General features: G+C 39.4%; 1 protein-coding gene across 3 annotated transcripts in view; it reads right to left on the bottom strand.

Moving 5' to 3' along the window:
* LOC129370279 (nuclear receptor coactivator 3-like) overlaps positions 1-21,930 on the bottom strand; it is a 70,935-nt gene extending 49,005 nt beyond the window's left edge. For all 3 annotated transcript variants that reach the window (XM_055046143.1, XM_055046146.1, XM_055046145.1), the window contains exon 1: positions 21,843-21,930. The gene's annotated coding sequence lies outside the window, so the exon portion shown is untranslated. The remainder of the gene's footprint in view (positions 1-21,842) is intronic.
* Between the last annotated feature and the right edge of the window lie 635 nt (positions 21,931-22,565).

Below are 22,565 nucleotides of genomic sequence, written 5' to 3'. Positions count from 1 at the left end.
TGCTCTGCTGCGAGACACTGAATGAGTCAAGTCTGTAAGTTTGCAGTTAATGATAGTCACTCCACTCTTTCTGGGTATATTTAGAAAAATGTCAGACTCAGTATTGGCCAAAATCAGAATCAAACAAAAAACTGGCATCCAAACCCCTAGCCCTATACAAGAGTGTCCACCTCAGGCCCCTTGGTGTTCAGAAGGTCAGTAAATATGCAAGAAATGGTCCTAAATAAAGCAGCTGAACAAATGCACACACACTTGCACACGGGAGCGTTGCCTTCATTCCTGAAATGATAGCTAGAAATAAATATTTTGAACACTGTCAATTATAGATCTTAGATCAAAAATCTGCATCAGCAGGTAAAACATCCCTGCATGTCTGTTTTTGCTCGCGGTGTGCATCTTCAGTCGGCCCTGGTGTGTCTGCTTGTGAACAGCAGTGAGGATTAGACGGTAATTCACCTCACTGTACAGCTACAAAACAGCTGCTGACAAAACGCATCTGTAAGACTGTATGTCTGCCCACGTGGCATCAAAGCAGCGAGCGACTTGACTGCTCCTTTACTTGGCTCCTACAATCGTTTAAAATCATCTGCACACGCACACTCATACGCACATACCCCCGGCCGTTTGATGTGTAATGAGAGAAACCATTAGCAGTAAAAATGGGCTCTCCCCGCCCCACTGCTCAGCAGATCTTAGTCAGAGCTGCCGTTACATGTCTATTTATACATTCACTCCTCTTTGGATTTTCTTCCCCTCTAACAGAGCACAGTTTGTGCACAACATAGTCAACAATCCTGCATTCCTACTGCCCTTCTCTCCCCATGTCTTCTTCTGCTGCTGCTGCTGATTCCCTACCACACACTCTCTCTCTCTTCCTCTCTCCTCTTCCCATCCCCCCCTTCTCTGGCAATCTCCTCCCACTCTATACCCTTCCCCCTGCTCTTTCCTGCTCTGTACCTCCCTCCCTCCTTCCCTATCTCATCAGGCTATATGCAAGCAAGGCACAAATTCATCAAGAGGAGGGAGAGAGTGAATAAAAACCAGAGAAAAGGGGGGAAGAAATGAAAGGGAGCAAAACAAGACCAGATGACAAACAAACAGGGAGTAAACAGAGGAGCAAGGCAGAAGATGGAGGATGCAGAAGGAGCACGAAGGTAGTGCTGGGAAGGAGGAGGGGGACGATCGCTCTCGATACAGCGATGGGCGTTCTCTCTACGGCTCCTACGAGGTCAAAAGTTTACAGTGGTTTTAATTTCACCTTTCAGCAGCCAATCAGAACGCGTCTCCGGGAGCTGGGGGAACTTTGACCTACTCCAAGAATGTGACTGGAAAAATCTGAAACTCGCCTTTTCTGCTAAACCAATCCTCTCCTTCTCACCACTTTGGAAATTTGTTTTTTTCAGAGCACACCTATACCTGTGTTTATTTGAAAAGACTTTAAGACATAGGAATAAAGATAACTGGTTATTTGAAATGATACTGAGAAAAATAGCATTTTTTAAACACAATAAAAAAAAAAGAATAAAAAAAGACCAACAAAATGTTACATCACAGGGCAAGCCAGAGTCCATGTTAAGGTCACTTCCAAACAACACACACATAAATACAGCAGCGACACACCCCACATGCTGCCAGAGCGCCGTGTGAGGGTGTGTGTGGGTCTGTTGTGTGTGCTCATCCACATGCCAGTGCAGGGGGAGGAGGCTGCAGTTAGATCATAGCATCAGACAGGGGAGGGGCGTCACTGCAAATAGAGAGTGGGCATCATGTCAGGCAACGACACGTAGAGCGGCTGCGAGCCGCTCGTAAGGAGACAAGGAAGTGCATATTAATCGTGTGCGTGTGGTGTGTTTGACTAATTAACAGCTACTGAAGAAGCTCCCCGCTGCTCTATTCTCCACACATCAGCAGCACAACTGTGGCGGCATCCACCTGGGTGCAAGGCGCGCGCATGAGAGCGCATTTCCTCAGAGGGAGCAGCCTCTGTGAATCTTCTGGAGGAGCCCAGACAAAAACCAGACAAAGCAGACGGCGAGACGAGATATACGGCCTGCTTCCACCTGTGGCGGACTTCTGCCTCGCAGGCGGCTTTTTCTACTCAGCTCTCCGGGGCACAGAGAGTGAAATTCATCCGCTACAACAGCTGCACATGAACAACAAGCACTTTGAAATGCTACAGGTCCAAATAGAAGAGCAAAAGCCAATCAGTAGCGCAGAATCTCAGCTGTTCTCACATGCTATAGATGACCATTTATAGAAGCTCTACAGCTCTACTTATTACAGGACAATAAATAATACAATAAATCAATACATATCCCAATAAATATGTTAATAGATAATTGATCTGACAGAATATCCAATTTATACAATATTCACTGATATCCAATCCAGAACCGCGCAGCAGAGGAAAAATTTTGCCTTTCCACCCCTCCTGGTCAGCTAAGCCAGGTTGGTGAAATGAACTAATTCACTCACTCTTGGTTACCTAGCAGCAACCTGGTGGATAACATAGGCAAGTTGAGTAACTTGCACAGTTTCAGATTTTGCCACCTTTTAATGTCTGTGTAGCTGTTTAATGTCTCACAATAAAACCTGAAAAGTCTAAATCAATTCTAACAGAAAAAACAGGGTGAAACTAAAGCGGTTTCAAACCCATTCGAGGAGACGTCGATGTGACGATGCCCTTCTTTCTGAGCTTCCTCTAAATGCTTCAGTGGTAAGAATGGTCAAATAAAGACAAAAACGCTCAAACCAGGCTAACCTCTAGTTTAAAGGTCACACTTTGAAACCTCTCCACCTCAAGCAGTCATACCCATAGGTTTGAGGCGACGCGATACATGGAAAAAGCACTCGGTGTAAGCCACATGTGCTGTTTTCAACTGCAACTCCTCCGAGGCAATACAATCGAAAACCATTCCCTTTCCTCTCATCTCGTCACCTCTGGTCTTTTGTGCAGAAGGCGATAAGGTAAACTGTAAGAAAAATTGAGCTTGCTAACAAAATAATATGTATCACAGCATCTTAGCACTAATTAAATACAAAAACTACCAGCAGTACAATGTTTGTCGCAGTTGTCAGAGAGCAACAAGTCGACCCTGCCACCTTTGACCCCTCTGGCTATATTTCTGCTCTTCTGAGCAGCTGAAGTGTGTGAGGATAAAGGTTAAATGCAGAACAGCCGCAAATTAGTTTTGCGGTGTCGAAGCTGAATATATGAGAGTGTGCATCAATGAGTAATGCTATGTCAAAAAGGAGCAATAATACTTCTGTAGCAACTTGAATACAAAGACTAAAACTGTTCATCTATAGGAATCTGTATGAATAAATTGTTCTAACATAAATTGTTGTGAAGTTAAAATATTGTGAACGTGGAGCGTAGAGGTTCAGTGATGACATTTGGTCTCGCTGTGGTGTTGCTCTCTGTTGTAAACTCGGTTGAGCAACAATGTTCTATGCAGCAGATTAAGTTTTCAGGTTAATATTCTGCCAATATAAACTGTTTTTTTCTAAATTCAGGAAAGATCTGGTAAATGGTGTCGAGAGTCAGACCGCTTCTCCGTATTTGACCTTTTGGCAGTCGGTCAAAGCCTCTGTTCGAACACGCGACAGTAAACATTATTTGCAGAGAAACTGAGAAGTTTCATCCCTCAACAGCTAAAACAAACTCCAGTTACAAAAAGCCTTTAAAAGTTTTAAGCCAGTTTTATTATGATCTTCAGTGATTGTTTTTCTGAGGCTGCACACATTTATTTACATGACTAAGATCAAAGACACTTGACAAGTGTGCAAGTATTTTTACACACATGGCATCAGACGTAAAATAGATCTTGCATCCTGCATGGGCCGCTTCATAGCATATTAATTTGTAATGTCATGACAAAGAGGTTGCTTTTTCCTCACTACAACTTTTTGAGGTTTATAAAATCCTCAAAGTGCAAAGCTGTGCAGATTTTATCAGGTTCAGTCTTTCAGCCAACATATCTTCTTTGATGATGCTTCTTCTTCTTCTTCTTCTTCTTACAAATTAATTTCTGCTTTTTATGCTAGAACCACTTTGCATGCCTTCCCACTGTTGAGCACCAACAGACTTAAAGTTGAACTGGATTTGTTCTGCCGGTAAATTATTAATGGCTTGTTGTCATTTCCTGCCTTAACCCTGTGGGCTTCTCTGTTCATCTCTGCCCTTTCTCCGGCCCTGTTTGTAGTTTCACAGCTCTTCTTCCACCATCCTCACATTCACCTCTCTCCGGTCCCTGCTTTTCTCCAAGACTAGCACTTGAAATGGTTTTATTTTTAGCCTTCGATGAGATAGTCCAGAACGATCCCTCTTCCAAAAACATACTCACCACAAGGCTTTTACTGGAAACCTGTCACTGAGATGCAAAAAAAATCTGTTTCTACAAACGGTAAAGTGTGCACACGTTTCCAAAGTGCGTATGTCAGTTTACTGTTGCAGCATGTACTGTGCTCAGCCATATCCCCTTCAAAACTACAGTATCTTTGTTTTGAAAAAAAGTTACTATAAATCAAAACAACAAAAACAAAGCCCAATTGCTTCCAGGAGTCAGTACTCCAACCAGTAAGTTCTTTTCAGACAGCAAAATCTATTTTCTAGTTCTTGAAATCTATTGGTAGTAGATCTCTTTCTCATTTGTTTCAGCACTCCAGGAACCATTTCCAATTGTAGTTTCCAGTCATGTTTATAGGTCTCAAACTGCTGTAGCTCAATGATAATAAGTGAATGAAATAAAACTGTGACTTATAAAGGCTTGGGGATTGGTTGGGAAAGCTCAATTTTCTACCAGAACCCATCCAAGATGAGCTTTTAAAGGCATCTTTCTATTATGCTTTCCTGTCTCCCATAACCTAAATACCCTGAACCTTCAATCTCCCCTGGGTTGTTCGTTTTAACAGTTTCCACTACTAGTAGTGTTTATGTTCCATGAAATATCCTTTTGTCTCCACTGAAGTGTCTGATTCAAAATCTAAAACAAAAATATCCTTAAAGTAATAGAGTAACGGAAAAGATTCTCTGTGAAGGAATATGCTGTTTTAGGCAACATAGGGCTGTGCGATAAAACAGTAATGCCAGCAATCGCTACAGACACATGATCAATATCAATCAATATACATTTGATAGATTGTTGATTATTTCACTGAACTCTGATCCAGAGTCGTATAACATTTCTTTCCCGGCCATCTAAGCAAGCTTGGTGGAATCAGCTAACTCACTCATTCTTTGGTGACCTCGTGTAACCCGCAATTAGTCAAGGACTTTTATTTTTGCGGGCCCACTTCCTGTGCTGCCCCAAACTCTGCTGGCTTATTTAAAGTCCCGCCTCCAGCGCACAGTTTGAACTTCCTCACCTGTTTCCACTGGCTTGCTGTTGGCATCTTCCTCACAAATGTATCCATATCTTTTTGATTGCCTGGTGAGTTTATTATCTGATAGATATTGCTTTTAGATGTGAAGCCTCTTCTCGATTGCTCATTGGAGCGTTGTTTTATGAGAATTATTGGCACTGCTGACCTGCACTGTCAACGGGATTCTGTCACAGCTGATTGTGGCTCAATATACTCTACTCACTTTGAAAAGGTAACTATTTGCTGATCTGGATCTGAAGAGGGTGAGCCAGAAAAATAAATAATGACTTTAATGATTTTGGAATGAATTTATTCTGAGTCAATTATCTTATCCCTCATTATGCTGCTGTAATTGTCTGTTTTTACTCAAATCACTTAATATATACACACCAAACTAACAGCATAGCCTCCTGTTTTTCATTCACACCTCAGGTTCTTTAAAAAGACACTCTTCTGATGCTGCTTTTGTAGCCGCAATTAGCTACCTAGCCCATAAGTTTCACTCTCGCAACGACCAACTTGGTCATTCAGTGGTTACCTAGCAAGAACCAGTTGAGTAACTTGGGCAGCAGCAGATCCATGTTGCCTCTAACATACTCTGACACATTTCTGGGTCCTCTCTGCGTGTAGTTGAGGCAAATTCAATGGCGACCAGAAACGTCCTCACAAAGGCACATTTCTAACGACTCCGTACTTGATGACACTGCTCGGTAGAAAACAATGTTCACATCTAACCATTTTGAGTCAGTCCAACCAGTCAGCATAAGGACGCGAGGTGTGACTGACATGCTCCAAGTGATACTGATTGTTGTTCGGCGGTTGCCCTGCTGGAGAACAAACTGGGCGAGGCGCCAGACTTGCTAGTATCCGTTTGGATCGTGGGAAATGGAGGAATCTGTCACTAGAAATGTAAGCAATCGGTACGCTTGACTATGACATCTAAAATGTGACGGCGCGTACACAGATTTCACAGCAAACACACTCAGTACACCTCAGGATTTTCTGATTTGTAATTTTAAACAGAAATAAGATCAGGGTGGAGTGAAAGGAGAGAATGAGTGCAACAGCTCCAAAGGAAATTGTGAATAAAAGAGGATAGGTTATGTCACCAGTTTGGCTATTATTTGGATTAAAACAAATAAGGAATCAATAATTATATTATGATATGAAATCCTTATATTGTGATATTGCCCAGCCTTGCGGCAATAGCTAACCTGTAACAGAGCTGTAACAGAATTGTAATTGATAAAATAATAGTAATAATTTCTACGTTTGTTCATTAAAAACACACATTACAAATTAATTATTCATAACAACATACTGGATTTGGGCTACAAATTTTAATTAAAGTGAGTTACATAAACAATATGACCCAATACAAGTCAATATGTATGTAAACAAACAGCTGAGGAAAAGAGCAACAGTGTTTTTATCTGATGGAAAAACTTCATCATTCTCTTTCTTCTTTTTTCCCACCATTTTGATGGTATTGTTTTGTGCTTGGCAAAGCAACAAGAGTAAAAACCCTGAAAGGCATGTCGTACTTCAGGGAGCGCCCCAGTTCATGCAACCCTAACAAATGCTTGAAAGTGCCTGAAATTCTAAGCGCTCACCCTGGTTACCGGAGCGGGCAACAACGGGAGGTGATATTTCATCCGGTGCATTGTTCTTAATGGTTGAACTGATATATGGGGCTTAGTGCAAGGTCTGATTTACTTGGATATTAAAAAACGATTAATGCTAAGTAACAAGAATTGCAAAGGAAGCCAAAATTGTTGGTTCACACTGGATCAAATCAGTGACCAAATTACAGCCTATTTTCTCCACAGAGAGCTGTAGACTGTTTACTACCACTCTTTGTGAGGGAGGGAGAGAAAATGAGAGGGGTTAAGTTTTATAGAGGAAAAGCTGATTCGACTGAAGACACTCCCCCTGCCTGAGCTGGGGCCCCTGCGTGGAGAGCTTCTTTCCACTTCTGAGTTTGACAGAAACACATGGCATAATGGCAGTGACCCCGCTCACTTCTGGACACCAGCAAAATCAGCAGCCTGTCTGCAGCGTGATCCTGCAGGCTCTCGCATCACATCACATGATGAAATGCATCAGGATCTCCTCATTCAGACCTTCAGCTGAGCAAGGATATAATAAAGAAAAAAAAAACTGTTGCACAACAGTTTTAAGGAGGCGAAACTTGGCTGCTGCGTCTCATTTGACTTTGTATGCATGCAGCCAAACGAAGCAGTGACAAAAGCTCAGTGCTTCTGCTAAATGCTGCAGTGCACAGCAAACTAAGCTTGACAGGAGGTACAGATGAACAAGCTCCAGGTGTCGTCACAACACCAATATCGTGACCTCAAAGGGGAGGTGGAAACACAGCCAATAACATACAGCCCGCTCAACCAGCACACTGGTTCACATCGAGGTGACAGACCTGGTTGCAGGGTGCGGTGTGGTGGACCTTGTGTTGCTTCTTCACCGTCATATGCTGCTCGTCATGCCGAACACAGATACGTTGGTATCTTTATACGGCTCAGAATGTGTCGCAAATGTATTGCTATTGGTGGGGTTGGCATTTATTGTATAATTTATTACTTATCATGATAAATGTCTTATTAAGACTTTTGATTTGTCAAGTAAATAATGCTTAAAATACCCCCAAACTGTCCATTTTGATGAGATTGTTCATTTTACTTTTTTTTTCAATATGTCCAATGAGAGTATATCAATCATTTTAAAACTATGATTAAATGCAGTTGTTGTGTTCAGTTTAGGGACACGAAGCACACTTCTTTATGTGACTGGTATCTTAATAAATGGGAATGTTTTTCAGGAGCAGTATTTGTTTGTGAGGTCATGATGGCGGTGCCAGACATACAGTTAACCAAAAAAAGAAGCAATAAATAGTTCTTGCTGTCGGTTTTATTGTTATCACAATAGAATTATAATAAAAGCTTTCCCTCCTGAGCTTTGGATCTCTGCAGCTCCTCCAGAGCTGATTCTTTCTATCACTAATCTTCTGCTCACCCAGCCTTAGAGTTTAGCTGGACAGCCATGTCTTACTTGGCTGGCAAGTGTGCCACACTATTTCCAGATAATGGATTAAACAGTATTTGGTGCAATGTTTAAAACTATAGAGTTCCAGTTTTATAATATAACTTTGCATTAAACTTAACATTTTAAAATTTTTGAGCTTTATATCTTAAGTGATTCTGTCATCACAAACATACATAGAGCTTTTCATCCATGTTTAAAAAATTCTTTAATCTTTCACATTTTTCAACTGTGAAAAATGTCTGACTGGATCTAGCCTTTGATACACAGCTCCTCCTCAGAGCTGCAGTTTCACTCTCCCCCATTAAGCTCCTTCAGACTAGTCAGCAGAAATTAGCAAACTCCTGGTGAAACTGTGCAACAGCTGAGCACTTTATATGAGCCACTACTCACTAAAACGCTGGTAAAAACATTGTCAGAGGAGCATTGTTATGATGACTTTCTGAAGGCGGAGTTTCAGAAAAGGAGGAGCTTCTTAAAGAGACAGAGGCCCAATTCAAGGCATTAAATTACACAGTCAAATTTCTTTTAAGTCATATTTGATATGTCCAGCATTTTTAACAAGTGAAGTTGACAAAGCTACTCGATTGTGTAAGCCTGGAAGTGACATAGTACTGGCCCTTTACGATTTTGCACCATAATCTATGCGTCTTTTTTGACGACAGATGGACAAATGCATGGACAGAAAATTTGATTCATCACAAACCATAAATGGAACAAAATCCAAGGAAATAAATTTAAGTTTGTAGTTGTATCGTTACAAAATTGAGAATAAGTTCAAATGATATGAAAACATTTGTAAGTCCACACTGGCATGTGTTGCGTTGGCTATGGAGGGATGTGGTGGCTGAGGGGGAAGGCTGGACCAGAGTGAATTAAGTTGAGGAGGCGGTCATGTAACAGTTGGGTTCAGGCAGAGTTAAAGCCCCCTTGCTTGCTGTGCTGCAGCTGGTAACATTTACCTCAGCTCCTTCCCCATAAAACGCTGCGCATGTGTGCATGTGCGAGTGTTTAAGCAAGGAGAGGAGCCTTAAAACATATAAACTGAGCCTAGATTTTTTTTTTTTTACAATGGAAAACGAGTAAGAAAAACAGAACTCTTCTTGTTAGAAACACGCCATCGCAAGGACGCCTTTAACAAGAGTCTATTACCTTACAGCAAAGAGGAAACGTGAAACTGGCCCCGACCTCCTGAATCACCATCAGACACGTTGTGTTTTTCTTACTTTTAAACAGTTGTTCACACACAACTGCCTTTCAGCATCACGTCATCGGCCAATAAGAGTTAAAAAAAAAAATCCAAATGTGCTTCTGTTTGACGTAAAATCAGGTAGTCAGCATGCACAGAATGCATACTGTCAGGGTATAATAGTTTTACAGTATTAACAAAAAAAAAAATTAACAAAACTGTTTACCAAAATCTATTTGCTTTTATTTAATGGAGAAAAGTTAAACAGAAAGCAAAAAAAGTTAAATAAAAATTAGACTAACATCTATGTTTTTCATCTATCCATTGTTTGCACTCACTAATTACTTTAAACCGTGAGAATAAAATGACTGAAATTTTTAAAACTATAACTTTTAAAAACGTTTAGATGCCTTATCAGTAACAAAAACAGAAGCGACTCTATTACTTACTTACTGAATTAAGACATTAATTGCAGATTAATTATATTGCATGTTGGGGTTACAATTTTAGCAACCCTAACCCCTAAACTGGAATAAGTCTAGTTTTTTTTATATTATTGTATTACAGCTTATATCTACTCAAAAACATGCAAAGAGAGACAAAGTGGTAAAGAGCTGTCTATTAAACAAACTGACACTTTTGCATTTTCCAAACTGCCCATTTCAAAGTTAATCATAATGACGCAGATGATTCCTGAATATTTACTCGACAAGCCTTGTGACATTGGTCACTCTGTGCAGGAGATTAGATCTAAAAACAAATAATGGGTCAAATATTTGGCAGCAGAAGGAGTACCGGCATTGAATAGCATCTGGACGACAACATGCTGGGTTTTTAACTATCTGCTTCACAAGACTTTAACAGCTGTGATTTTTTTTTATTTTTATTTTCAGAGATTCAGTTTCAATCACACACAGGAAAAACTAATTTTAATTATTATTTTTTAAAAATCAAAACAACTTGATCACAAGCTATAAATGCAATTGAATTAAACTGGTGCCAACTTTCTTCAGTTTTAACTACCAAAAGAAACTCCTTTATAATAATAGATAATAATGTTAAAGTCTTGCAAAGCAGATAGTTTTTTCATCTTTTCAGCAGTTCCAACTATTGGCTGGACAACAAGAATGAAAGACTTCCTTCAGCAACTTAATGACAGGCTAATGAAGACCAACGATGAAAATTAAAATGGTTTTATCTTAATAGAATTTCAGATGAAATCACAAATCTTCAGTAATAAAAGGCCGTATTAGCTCTGGGATAAAACAAGCTCTCTCAGTTCAGCTCTGTGTTTTGATATTATTCATCCTTTGCTCTGCATTGAATTGTGCCAACAACTTGTGGTTTGTGTCAGTTCTTTATAGAGCCACTAAAGAGGTGACAATAGCAGGTCTAGCAGTGTCAAAACTTTGGTGGAAAAACCTTAATTGGGAGGTTTAATGTCTGTTAAATTTAGATGTATAGCAAAACAATTTTGTGTTTATTTATAATAAATAGTTTGAGAATGTATGGGAATGCTAATATATTTAGAAAACAGATTTCTGCTACAAATATATTTCAATCTGATGTCTTTTGTTTGTTTGTTGTGCTTTGATTTTATTATGAGAAGCTCTTAGCTTCCCTGTTGCTGGAAATGTGCTGTTTAAATAAACTTGACTCCATTTAAATTAAATTACTTGAGTTCCTAATTCTTCCTTGTGTTAACAAGATGGTGATATCTCCATTTTCTTTAAAGCTTCAAGTCAGATGGATGACAAATTAAATAACTAGAGCAGCTGTGTTCAACTTAGCCTTTTTGTTGATCCTGTAGAGGTTCAAAGTTTTCCCAGTTGCTTTTACTCCAGCAATTTGAGATAAAACTCCTACTACGTCTAGATTTGTCATAGAAAAAACTAAAACAAGTGTATCTTTTATTTTCTGCTTTTCTACTGTGAATGAAATATCTGAAAATGCCGCAGACTTTGACAGCAGGCTACACTTGCATGCCGAAACTTTAATCTCCCAAGCTAAAAATATACATCCATTCACATATTTGAAACATTTCTTTATAAACAATTGCAAAGATTGATATGTATATTTTAAAGACGTCCAAAAGTTTTTGGGATTTTCAGCAATATGCTGTTTGGAGCAGATGATGGATCGATACCTGACCCATGATGGACGCTGGTAATGAGTCTGGTACCATATTCCATCACTAAACATCTGAAAGATTATTTTACACTAAGAAGAAGAAAATATGAATGTTCTCTTCCCCTTCTTTTCCTTGTTTGACAATACTGTAACAGACAAATAGCTACCATATGACTGGATGATATGGATGAAAAATGTATCAAGATATTTTTACGTTAGTTATCAATAATTATTGATTAGTTTTGTTTGAAATATCTAAAATATTGCCAAACTGGTCACCGTTCCTGTTTTATCAACAGTTTCCTCTTGAGTTTTTCTTATTTTCTTCCTTCACACCATTATTTTTACATTTGAGCAGCTATGAAGTAAAACAAGAAACTGCTGCTGCGCAACTTAGTCAACAGGCTGTTGCTAGGTAACCAAACAGCGAGCAAGTCTTTTCTGTGCCTACAACTCCCAGAATGCCATGTGGCTCTGGATTGGAGTTCAGTGAAATTATTTATTTTCATATTGATTATGTTGGAATATATGTTGTCATTGATTTGTTGCCCAACCATTAGCTAGTCTAACAACATTTAGAGAAGTAAGTAAGCATTGTAGTTTTCATTTTGATTCAATAGTAACTAAATTAACAAATAAATTGACCTGATTGCACCAGTTTTCAGTTGCCCAGCATCATACACTGAAAGCATGAAAATACCGGTATTGCTCGTATAGTCATGTCATGTTAGCAGCGGCATTAAGCTGAAAATACCCCTCTCACAGAGGTCACACTGTATTACGTGTAATAATTGTGTAAGATCTTTACAAAGAGACTGTAGAAAAGCTTTCAGGGTACAATGTGTGCAGCTGCCGCGCCAACAAACTCCCAGGAGATGCTCCTGCAGATTTGTCTGTGGAAGAGAGGAGAGGAGGTGGAAGAAGCCCCAGGTAGCCTCACAGCAATGCACCATGAGAAACAGGAAGAGACAGAGAAAAGCACTGCTGCTCACATCTTTTCCAGCCAGTGAATCCCTCCGTCTCCCACTGACCAGCTAAATATTGTATCAGCTGGAAGGAGAATCTGCTGGTCTCAAGACTGGTGGGGATTCTTTTGTTCGATTGTTGTTGTTGTTGTTATTTGTTCCTTCATGGTCTATCTCTGTGTCTGCAAATGTGTGTGTGTGTGGGTGCGTGCGAGTGAGTGTCAGAGGGCAGATGAAGGGACATCTGAGATTGTTCGACTGACCAAGCCGTCACTGAAGTGCTTTTGATTGGTCACTTTGAAGTTACCCGTCTGTTTTCCTCCCTGCCTCTCTCTCAGTGCACATCCGATGTGTGGCGCGCTGCTGCTCGGTTCAGAGTTGGATGAACGACCTTGAGCAGTCGCGCAGGGCTGTGTTGCCATGGCAACGAAGCCTCGCGCAGCCAGTAACAGCTGGATGCAACAGCACTCCCTGAATTTTAGCGGGTGCCACGATGTTAATAAAGCGACTCTCTCCGTCTCCTCCCCCCTCCTTTTCTTTTCTTTTTTTTTTATTTCTCCTCGGTCTTCATCACCGCCTTCATCTCTCAAATCTTTATAGACTCACATGGAACTGCTCTACAAGCTGCTTTTCTCTTTCTGCGACAATTTAGCTTGTTTTACATGAGCTAATTGAGTCTAATTGATGCGAGTTGGCCATGTGCAGTCCTGGCAACCCACTGACTGTGAGGCGGAGGAAAAAGAAAAAAAAAAATCCCTGACAAGTTGAGGGGACAAAGACAGAGGTAAAGAGAAAGAGCCAGAAATCAAGAGTGAGCCACAAGTTACAAAACAAAACGAAACAGAGAAAAGCGCATTGAGATGGGCACTTGACATTCCTCTCACAGAGGAAATAGCTCTCAGGAAGAAAAAAAAAGGCGGCAGAGGACATGAGCTGCACTGAGGCATTCTTGGAGAAAGAAAGGAAATAGAAAGTGAGGATGCACTGCACGATTCTGACAGCCCATCAGCTCAACCCACACATCTCCTTTCACCTCTTCTCCCCCCCAACTTTCCTTAATACTTAGTTAATCTTTTCTGCCTCCTCCCCCTTAAACTTTATTCAGTACTTAATCTGACAAAATAAATGGTATCAACTAAATTTAGCACGTTTTTCTTCCTTGAATGAACAAAAAGATCAACCAGATCAGATATATCATCTGAGTTGCTGGTTTGTCATCACTGGAATAATTTCTGTCGGGTTTTGATGCCGGTTTGCTATTAACCATTTTACAATCTAAAAACCCTGTCTCGACGTGATTTTGAAAGTTATTTTAAACTCAATTCGTTTGGCCTTCAACAGAAAAACATCCCAAGACGAAATAGTAGGCTTGAAGTTTTCTGCAAGATAAATTATAGTCAATGGAAGAATATACAAAAAGATGATTGCTATTTTTGTATTGCTGGTCATGCTTATTGCTAACATGGTGGTAAAGCTAATTTATTCAATTCAATGGTTTAGCTCATTTCAGCAACAAGGCAGTTCAAAGAGTTTCACAAACTAGAAACACAAAAATACAAAGTCATAGAAGACAGCTTTAACTGTAATAACAGTCTTAGGGTGGATTCTGCTTGGTCCACTTTAATCAAACTATAGCTTGTTTGCTTGTAGAGTCCAGTTTAAAACAATTAAACTCTGATATCCACCGAACTCTGATTCTCTTATAAACCCAGACTTTGGCTTGGTTGGAGTGTTTGAATGCATATCTAAATCCCAAGTGGTCCAGAGATAGCTCTAACCGCAAGAAGTGGAATATAGCGCATGGCATTCTGAGTAAAAGTAACTAAAATACTTTTAGTTACTTAATTGTGTAAGATAGAAGGAGAAATGGCTCGTTGTCCAAGTCATTTGTTCTAGAACAACAAAAAAAAAAACAGAAATGTTTTATTAAGTTAATAAAACATTTGAAAAATAGTGTACTTTATTTTTAACCCTGACTATAGGATTCATTGATCTAATGCAGCTAAAAACAAACAAAAAATATCTTCAACATTGAACATATTAGTACATATTATTTTTATGGTTCATCAACTCAAATATTCCCAAGTCATTTGCCTCTGATTGTCCACCTTGTGTCTTAATCCAGCCAAGTTCCCATGAAGGCTGCTCTCATTCACATATTTTTGGTTTCCACTCTCAGTGAAATAAATCTGAGAACGCTCATTGCCAGCAAAAGTCACCAATTATCTTTATATTTGGAAAACAAGTTATTGAGAGGATCCAGCTGCAAAGTCTGACCATAGACACAAGAAAAACAGGTGAGAGAGAGGTGCTGCCAAATGGAGCATTAGTCACAATGCATCTGTGCACTTAGTCTTCCAAGTGTCTCTGCAGCCCACCAGGAAGGTTTTAAAGATAGAGTGGGTAATTACAATCAACATGTTGGCAAACCCTGCATTGGAAGCCTGGTATCACCTTTATATCAGCTACCGTGTTTCTACAGTACACCCGCAGGGACAAACCAAGCAGGAGTTCATGGAGAGGGCATATCCCATATTTACATATGCTTTTTATATTTCCTATTCGGGAGAGGGGAGGGAAAGCCACTAGTAATTCACAGGCTTCACATTTAACGTGCAGGAAATCACTAAAACCAACGTCGTGTTTATGGTTTTATCGTTTTGTTCAACACAAGCTGATCTCTTTCTTTTCTAACCAAATTAGACAATGAATTTATAACTTCTTTTAAAGTATCACGTTTCATTACTTTGAGACTGTAACAGTTTATATGTTTTAGGACGTTGTATGAAAACTCTTTTCTCTTCCGCACATACAATTGAACAAAACCAGTACCTACCACTTCATAAAATAAATATGCTGCTGATTGTGTACTGCTATGCACATAAATTTAAATATTTAAAACCCTCTTGTGACTTTATGTCTTTGGAAAACATCCTACAAACTTAATGACATCTCATATAAAACTGCATTATTAAAAAGAACCGTCTTTTATGTAGTAGAATAATCTGACAGTGTAAATGGTGTTCCAATTCACTTAGAGTCTCATTAATGTACTACTTTGGAAAAATTAACATACATCTGTCTTACTTGAATTGCATGTTCTCTTGTCTTTCCCATTTTGAGAAGAGGCTAAGTAAAATGGTTGAATTCAACACATTAGAGAAGCTAGGATCATGAACCACTTCATTTTCTTTTTTTTTTCATACATTTGCATTGATTTATTCTTTTCAGAGTATTTTTTGTAGCATCATCATAGATTACAGATGAAAGAAAAATATCAGCCTTGCTGAGAAACCGTGTTTGTGTGAGACTATGATCTCTTCCTGGGTTGTCTTGACTCAAGCAGGGCAACAGCTTCTCGTTCAGCAGCTGGAGCACCGACTCAAACTCACACAGGGCTGCAATGTGACTTAAACTACCGGTACTCATAATATAATGAGCAGCATTATGCATGTAACAGGGTCAGAAATTACAAAGTATTATTGTATAAATATTTAGAAAGCTCCAGCTATGGAGGAAAAATCTATCATATCATATAAAGTAAACAAGTGATTTAAATATTTAGCATTTCAAGAGACACTTCCGTCTCTTCTAGTTGATAAATTAAAAACAATTCAGGTGAGGACAAACTAAAGCAATTTTACAGGCAAGCTATGCTTATAAGAAAGAAGTAAGGAAGAGAGCAAAAAAAAAAAAGAGCTCATTTGGGTGATAAATGCAAACTCAACTTATATATTAAAAAAAAAAAGTGCCACTTCACATTTTAGCTTCAGGCTCCGGAAAGAAGCCTCAAACTTTATCAGACTTTGAGCTAATAGCAGCTGAATAACAAAAACATCCGATTATAACTGGAAGTTAAACTCCAGGTCATTGCCTTGTTATAAAACTTGTTACAAAATTTGTGATTCCTTCATATTTCCCTACATCCTGATTTTCCTCCTAAACTCTCTCTGAGAAAAGCCACTGCATGTTGCAGCCACAGCTCTGTGTGGCTGTTATGGGGTTTTAAATAATGCTCCTCAGCAATGTTTTGGAATAAGAATAATCTCAGTCTGAAACGATTATAAGACGTTTCCTCTTTTTCCTGCGCGAGTCATTCAGGCTCCCAGTTTTATGGCTTTTAGAGAGCACATTCATAGAACAACAGCACAGAATTCAAGTACTCTGGGACTTCTTTGTTTTTTCAGGAAACTAAATTCATCTAGTACGCTTTTGTTTTGGTTTTTGAAAATTACAAAAGTGGATTTAAATGTTGGAAAAACATGGCTCATCAGAAATGTGTATATTTGAAAATGAACATGAAATAACTGAGTGCTTTTCCTATATTATATGTGCAGCACAATGTATTTCCATTATTCACCATCCAGTTCCCATATTTTTAAGGTGAAGTTCGTTTTATCACACATCTAGCCAGCTAATTTTCACCTTAATTGGAAACCAAACCCAGCCATTTGTGGCTTGAGTCCAGGTCAAACCACAAATTTTCTTGTTTGTTGGACTTAATGGTGACTCATCTATTGCTGTTAGGAATAAGCCAGTAATTGGGGCTGAAACAATTAATTGTGATGAATCAATTCTGGAAATAACCGTCAACTAATCCAGGACTTAATTAATTAATTGCTAGCAGGAGTATGTAGACTCAAAAAGGGACAGAATGCTCAGAGCAAAAATTGCACAAAAAATACAAGCATTTTGCATTTAAAATAACAAAACTTTTTCTGTCAATATATTGTACCCAGAACACATCAAGTTGCATAGCTTTACCTTCACCTGGCTCAAATTCGGTAAAAGAAAAATAATCTTCTTTCAAGCACCTTTTGATATCAAATTATTCATTGGTTAATCTAAAAAAAGACTCAACAGATAAGCCCTGTACTGTAATGATGTCGAGCAAAAAAAGTTTTTCACATGTTGATGTTAGAAGCATGTTTTAGCTGCAATTCAGCTTTTGCTACAAATGATCAAGTGCTCTTTAAAGAAATGCTGTAATTGCATTTTAGGCAGCATAATGTTTATTTTCTTATTTAAAAATAAATTAATTTGTTTATTTGCATCTCTTAATTATTTCTAACATTGTATGAAAAAGGTTTGTGGAAATCTGCCAGTTATATTTGTCCTATTAATCGTCAAAATCATCAACAGATTAAATGATTATTAAAATTATTTTTAGCTGCGCTTGCAGCCCGAACCATAATGCTTCCTGTAATATCAAGTTACACAATAAAATGATGTATTTTAATGCGATTTAAAAATATATATATAGAGAGAGACAATCGAATCAGATGTGAGCATCTGGAGTCGAGATGCATAAAATCTGGGAAACCTGCTGAAGATTATTTCCCTGTTTAACATTTCCTGACCTGGAGAAAGAGGTCTCTATAACAACAGCACAACAGATCAACTCACTGTGCTGGATTCAGGGGGATTCAGGGGACAGTGAGAGGAGAAGTCTACACAGCAAAGAATGCAAACCATCTGATCCTGGAAACTTCCTGATTCCACGAGAGAGAGGACAAAGGTTTGAGAAATAAGATGGGAGAAAAATGCCAGGCAGATATCCACCAGGACGCCCGGCCTGATCTGTCTCCTCCCAGCATTTTAAACATCCTCCCTCTTTCTCGTACACCCAAACCAACCCTGCTGGTGTATGAGTTCCTATCTCCAGAACCCCGGAGCCTGACCCAGACACCAGCATCCCCAGTTCAGCTTTGTCCCTCTCTCCCCCACCCCAATTCACCAAACATAATGCATCACTGTCACCCTCCTCCACATCATCAATACCACCATCCTTCTATCCAGTAAGGAAAACCCCTCACGAGGTTTCCACAACCCAACCTCAAGGCCTTGCAACCTGGCTGTAGGCGAGTGTGCACAGATTCAAGCCTGACAGTAAGTCGGCGAAGAACTTCGACGAGTATCGTTGATGATTAATGTATCGTTTTTAAATCAAAGGAACAACACTAAACTTACCCAAGAGGAGGGTGGTAAAATATGTGAAAGTTAAATTTAACCCAATGTCATTGAGCCTGATAAAAACAGCCTGGAGTGATTTCCAAAACAGACAGTGAGGACTGCAGGCAGAGACTACTGTCATCATTTTTCTAAATGAATAACTGTGTATAAAATTATTTCCACAATCTCTTCAAAATGCCTTAAATCTAGGTTCATAATCACAAACAGAAGTTAATGTCTGCAGTGCAGTCTTGGACCTTCTTACTAGACACAGACCAGTTGCAAATATGAAGATAAACCTAAGTTTGGCATTTTTACACTCATTTTTGGTCAACTTTAAACAACTTTGAATCACCTCTTCTTTTGGACAGGTGTGGAAGCCCATCAGAAATCTGGTGCAGACAAAACAAACAAACTCTTTTTCTCTTTACTGCTGCATTCATCTTATATATAAACAGCAATGATTATAGATTTCTGTCTCATGTGAGGAAAAACATTTTAACATTTAACAACCAGGGTGGATCTCGAACAAAATATATTGCATTTTTTTAAAAACTGTTTATTATAATAATTATTATCATCTCTTCCTGGTAAAAATTAATGGATACCCATGATGATATTCTTTTAACCCTCAATAAACATTTTATCAATGCCAAATGTTATCCTTCCAAAAAAAAGTCACATTTTTGACTAAATCTAATAATGTCTTGCCATACTCACCTGCTGTTAATACTGGGCAGCTTGTTGCATTATTGCGTCAACCTAGCAGCTGAAGTTAATGTGTGAAAGGGTTAAAAAGGCTATGCTAAAGTGGCTCAAACCAGGTGAAGATGTAGTTTATTTTGTCAAGCGGTCAAACTGAAATTATCCCGGTGTGACAGAAAACTTAGTTTCAAAGCCAAAAAAAGTTATCCTCATGCTTTAAGAAAATAGAAGAGTGAAAGGAGAGTTGTCCCACTCCATGGAGCATGCAGTAGAACTGCTCCATGTTCTGACAGTTCTTACAGATTTTTTTTCTTGCCACAAAGAAAAACTTTGGTAGAGTATTTGGAAATGTTTCTGGTTGCTAAACGTAAGGACAGACATGGAGTGCAAAGTAAAGCAGAATGCCTAGATTTATCAGGCATTTGTTTCGCTTCTAAGTATATTTTAAAATAGGAATACGTAGATTTAATACAATGTTGTAAATAACAATACACTTCATGTTATTTTTGCAAGCATTAATTTAGCAATGTAATTAACTGACACTAATTTTGACCAATTGCAGAAGAAATAATCAAGAAACTTTTGTCAAATTTAAAATGTTTGCTTTGCTATAACTTTCCCCAGATTTACTTATAAATTGAGGGAGACACATTACACCACAGATTCAAAATTTAAAATACTTAATTTTGAACCTACATAAATCACCATCGCAAGAAATTAATCAAAGTCCTCATTCATTTTGAACAAGAAAGATGTCAGAGGAAAAATAAGATAAATAAGAAAACAAGCAAAAGTTTCATCTCCTGTTTGAAAACAAATAGGAAGAAGCAAAAGCTTATTAAATCCTACAACCAATTGTCTTGGCCAAATAAGTCAAGACATTTTTGGACAATTGAAAGTTAATTTAAAGCGTTTTCAAGCTGAATGGTTTTCTTTTACATATATTTAGTGAGGGTAAATGACAAGAAATTATCCAATTTCACATTTTGACTCAGATGTTATGTAAAGAAAAGGGAGGGTGATGTTTTTTTTTTTTATTAATGTTGCACAAGTCATTTAATTTTACCCCAGGGGTTTGCAGGATGAGGTGAAAAATCACAGGTGTGCACACGTGCGAAGATGCAAGAAACAGAAGGCTGTGATCAAACAAAGAAAGCAGATTAGGGCTCAAATGCAGTGACAAATGGGGAAAGCATTGACAGAACTGAAAATCTGGACGCAGCTCCAAATGATTCCTTCTGATAGTAAAATCTTAAACAGACTTATTCAACTTATTCACGGATTTCACTGCAATTACCTCCACCTCTTATCTCTCGCCTGCAGTCCACACATCAGCCTTGCATCCATTCAACCTGGATATGCACACACTGTAAAGAAGACTGCTATTATCCCCTGAAAACCTGTGCAGTAGTAAAGATCTGGTGTCACGCTCAAGGACACGGAGGCTTTTTTTTTTTTTTTTCCTCCCTGCATGTGTGCGCACACAGACAAACACACAGCAACACATGCCTGGCTGTGTCAGGGATCAAACCTCGAACCTTACGAGGCGCAGGGCAGCGGGAGCGCACAGGGCCACGCTGCTGCCCCCTGCAGACCCACACGGGCACATTTTATAACTGCGAGCAGAAACTGCCAAATCCTTCTTTCTTCCGCTACACACACACACACACACACACCCCTACACACGTACACACACATTTAAAGACAATGCATCGGTTATTTAGTGCACAGTTACGACACATCCTAGAGCCGCTGCACTTTTTTTTTTCTCCCTCTCGGCTTTTGTAACATACAGTCCGAGCGGGAGCAGTCAGCATCGCCTGCATCCGTGCACGGGAATAAAGCTGTAAAAACAGCAGGGTAGTCTTTGGGCAAACGTGGTGCACACATGTAAAAATGAACAGCGTTTCAATTCCCTTAAGTTACGGCAGAGGTGGGTTCAGGTGTGACTGTCCACTCTTTGACCAACCGATTAGAATATAACCATGCGTCGTGTTGAACTGTGCAGAAACCAGGTTCAAAAAAAGTGTGAGCTGTTCCTCCTAAAAAAAACAACAACAAAAAAAAACTTCCCTGTGTTTCCTGAGCTCTGTGTTGGAAACACAACTGTGACCGAGCAGCAGCTTGCGCGTAAACGGAGCCGCTTGATCCGCCAAGTTAAGTTGATTAAAAGCTGCACATCGACTCGTTTTGCAGCCCCGACTGTCACACAGACGTGACAACAACCGTGCACCCCGGAGCAGAGATCAGCGGGGTGATCTCCCTGCTGTCATGCACTAAGAGACGTGCACTGTGCCTTCCGCAACGCACTGATGCCCGGGCCAGTTATCAGTGTGTGTGTGTGTTGTGTGCGTGTATGTGTGTGTGTGTGTGCACCGCCACTGGAGACCCGTCTCAGTCCATTTCCGACTTGTGTCGACATGCAAACCACAAACAAAGTCCGGCTTAATTAGCTGAATGTCTTCCAGCAGGCAGCGCGGTCTTACCTGGAGAAAAGCGTTATCTCCCTCCCGGATCGATAATTTCTTCTTTACACCATTAACTCTCCGCCATCTTCGGCACTGTTTGTTTAAATGGGAAACACTCCCGGAGCCCTTAGCCAGGTCTGTAAGTTGAGGAGGCGCGGTGGCTTCTGGGGAAGCGAGTTCGGAAGTGAGGAGCAGAGAGTTTCCCGCTGCCTGGTTCAACGCGGAAACGGACTACAGACGAGACTCCGCCAGACCGGAGGAGGAGGCGGAGGAGGTGACAGAAAAGGCACCGTCTGTCTGGCAGCCTGCAGACGAATGTCAGCCACTGAAGAGATAATGATACCTCCATGTCTTATCTGGTCACCCAAAAACATATACCGAGTCTGCAAGTCAGCTCTCTGAAGATTGTCTTCATTAAATTCAATGAAATCAAGTTAAATTGCATTTCTGTTGGTTGGATATATAAACACATAAAGACTGAATACAAATTACCACAGCCAGCTTAGGTTTGTTTGAGGAAATGAATTTCAAAAAGTTTCCCTCATATATCTTTTTTTCTATATACATATTTTTTTCGTTACTCATCATCAAATATCAGCTGGATATATGGTGAAAGAAGTAAATTTTGTATGCATTTCTACATGAAACGCATAAAAACAAACGCTGACCAAAGTGGAGATTTGAGGAAACTGGCACATTACAGTCTGCAAAAAATAATTCACCAATATATCCATATTGGTG

Source organism: Poeciliopsis prolifica, unplaced genomic scaffold (assembly GCF_027474105.1).
Source record: "Poeciliopsis prolifica strain line A6 unplaced genomic scaffold, Auburn_PproV2 SCAFFOLD023, whole genome shotgun sequence".
NCBI lineage: Eukaryota > Metazoa > Chordata > Actinopteri > Cyprinodontiformes > Poeciliidae > Poeciliopsis > Poeciliopsis prolifica.
Note: the sequence above shows the minus strand (reverse complement) of the source record. Positions and strands in the feature narration are given on the sequence as shown.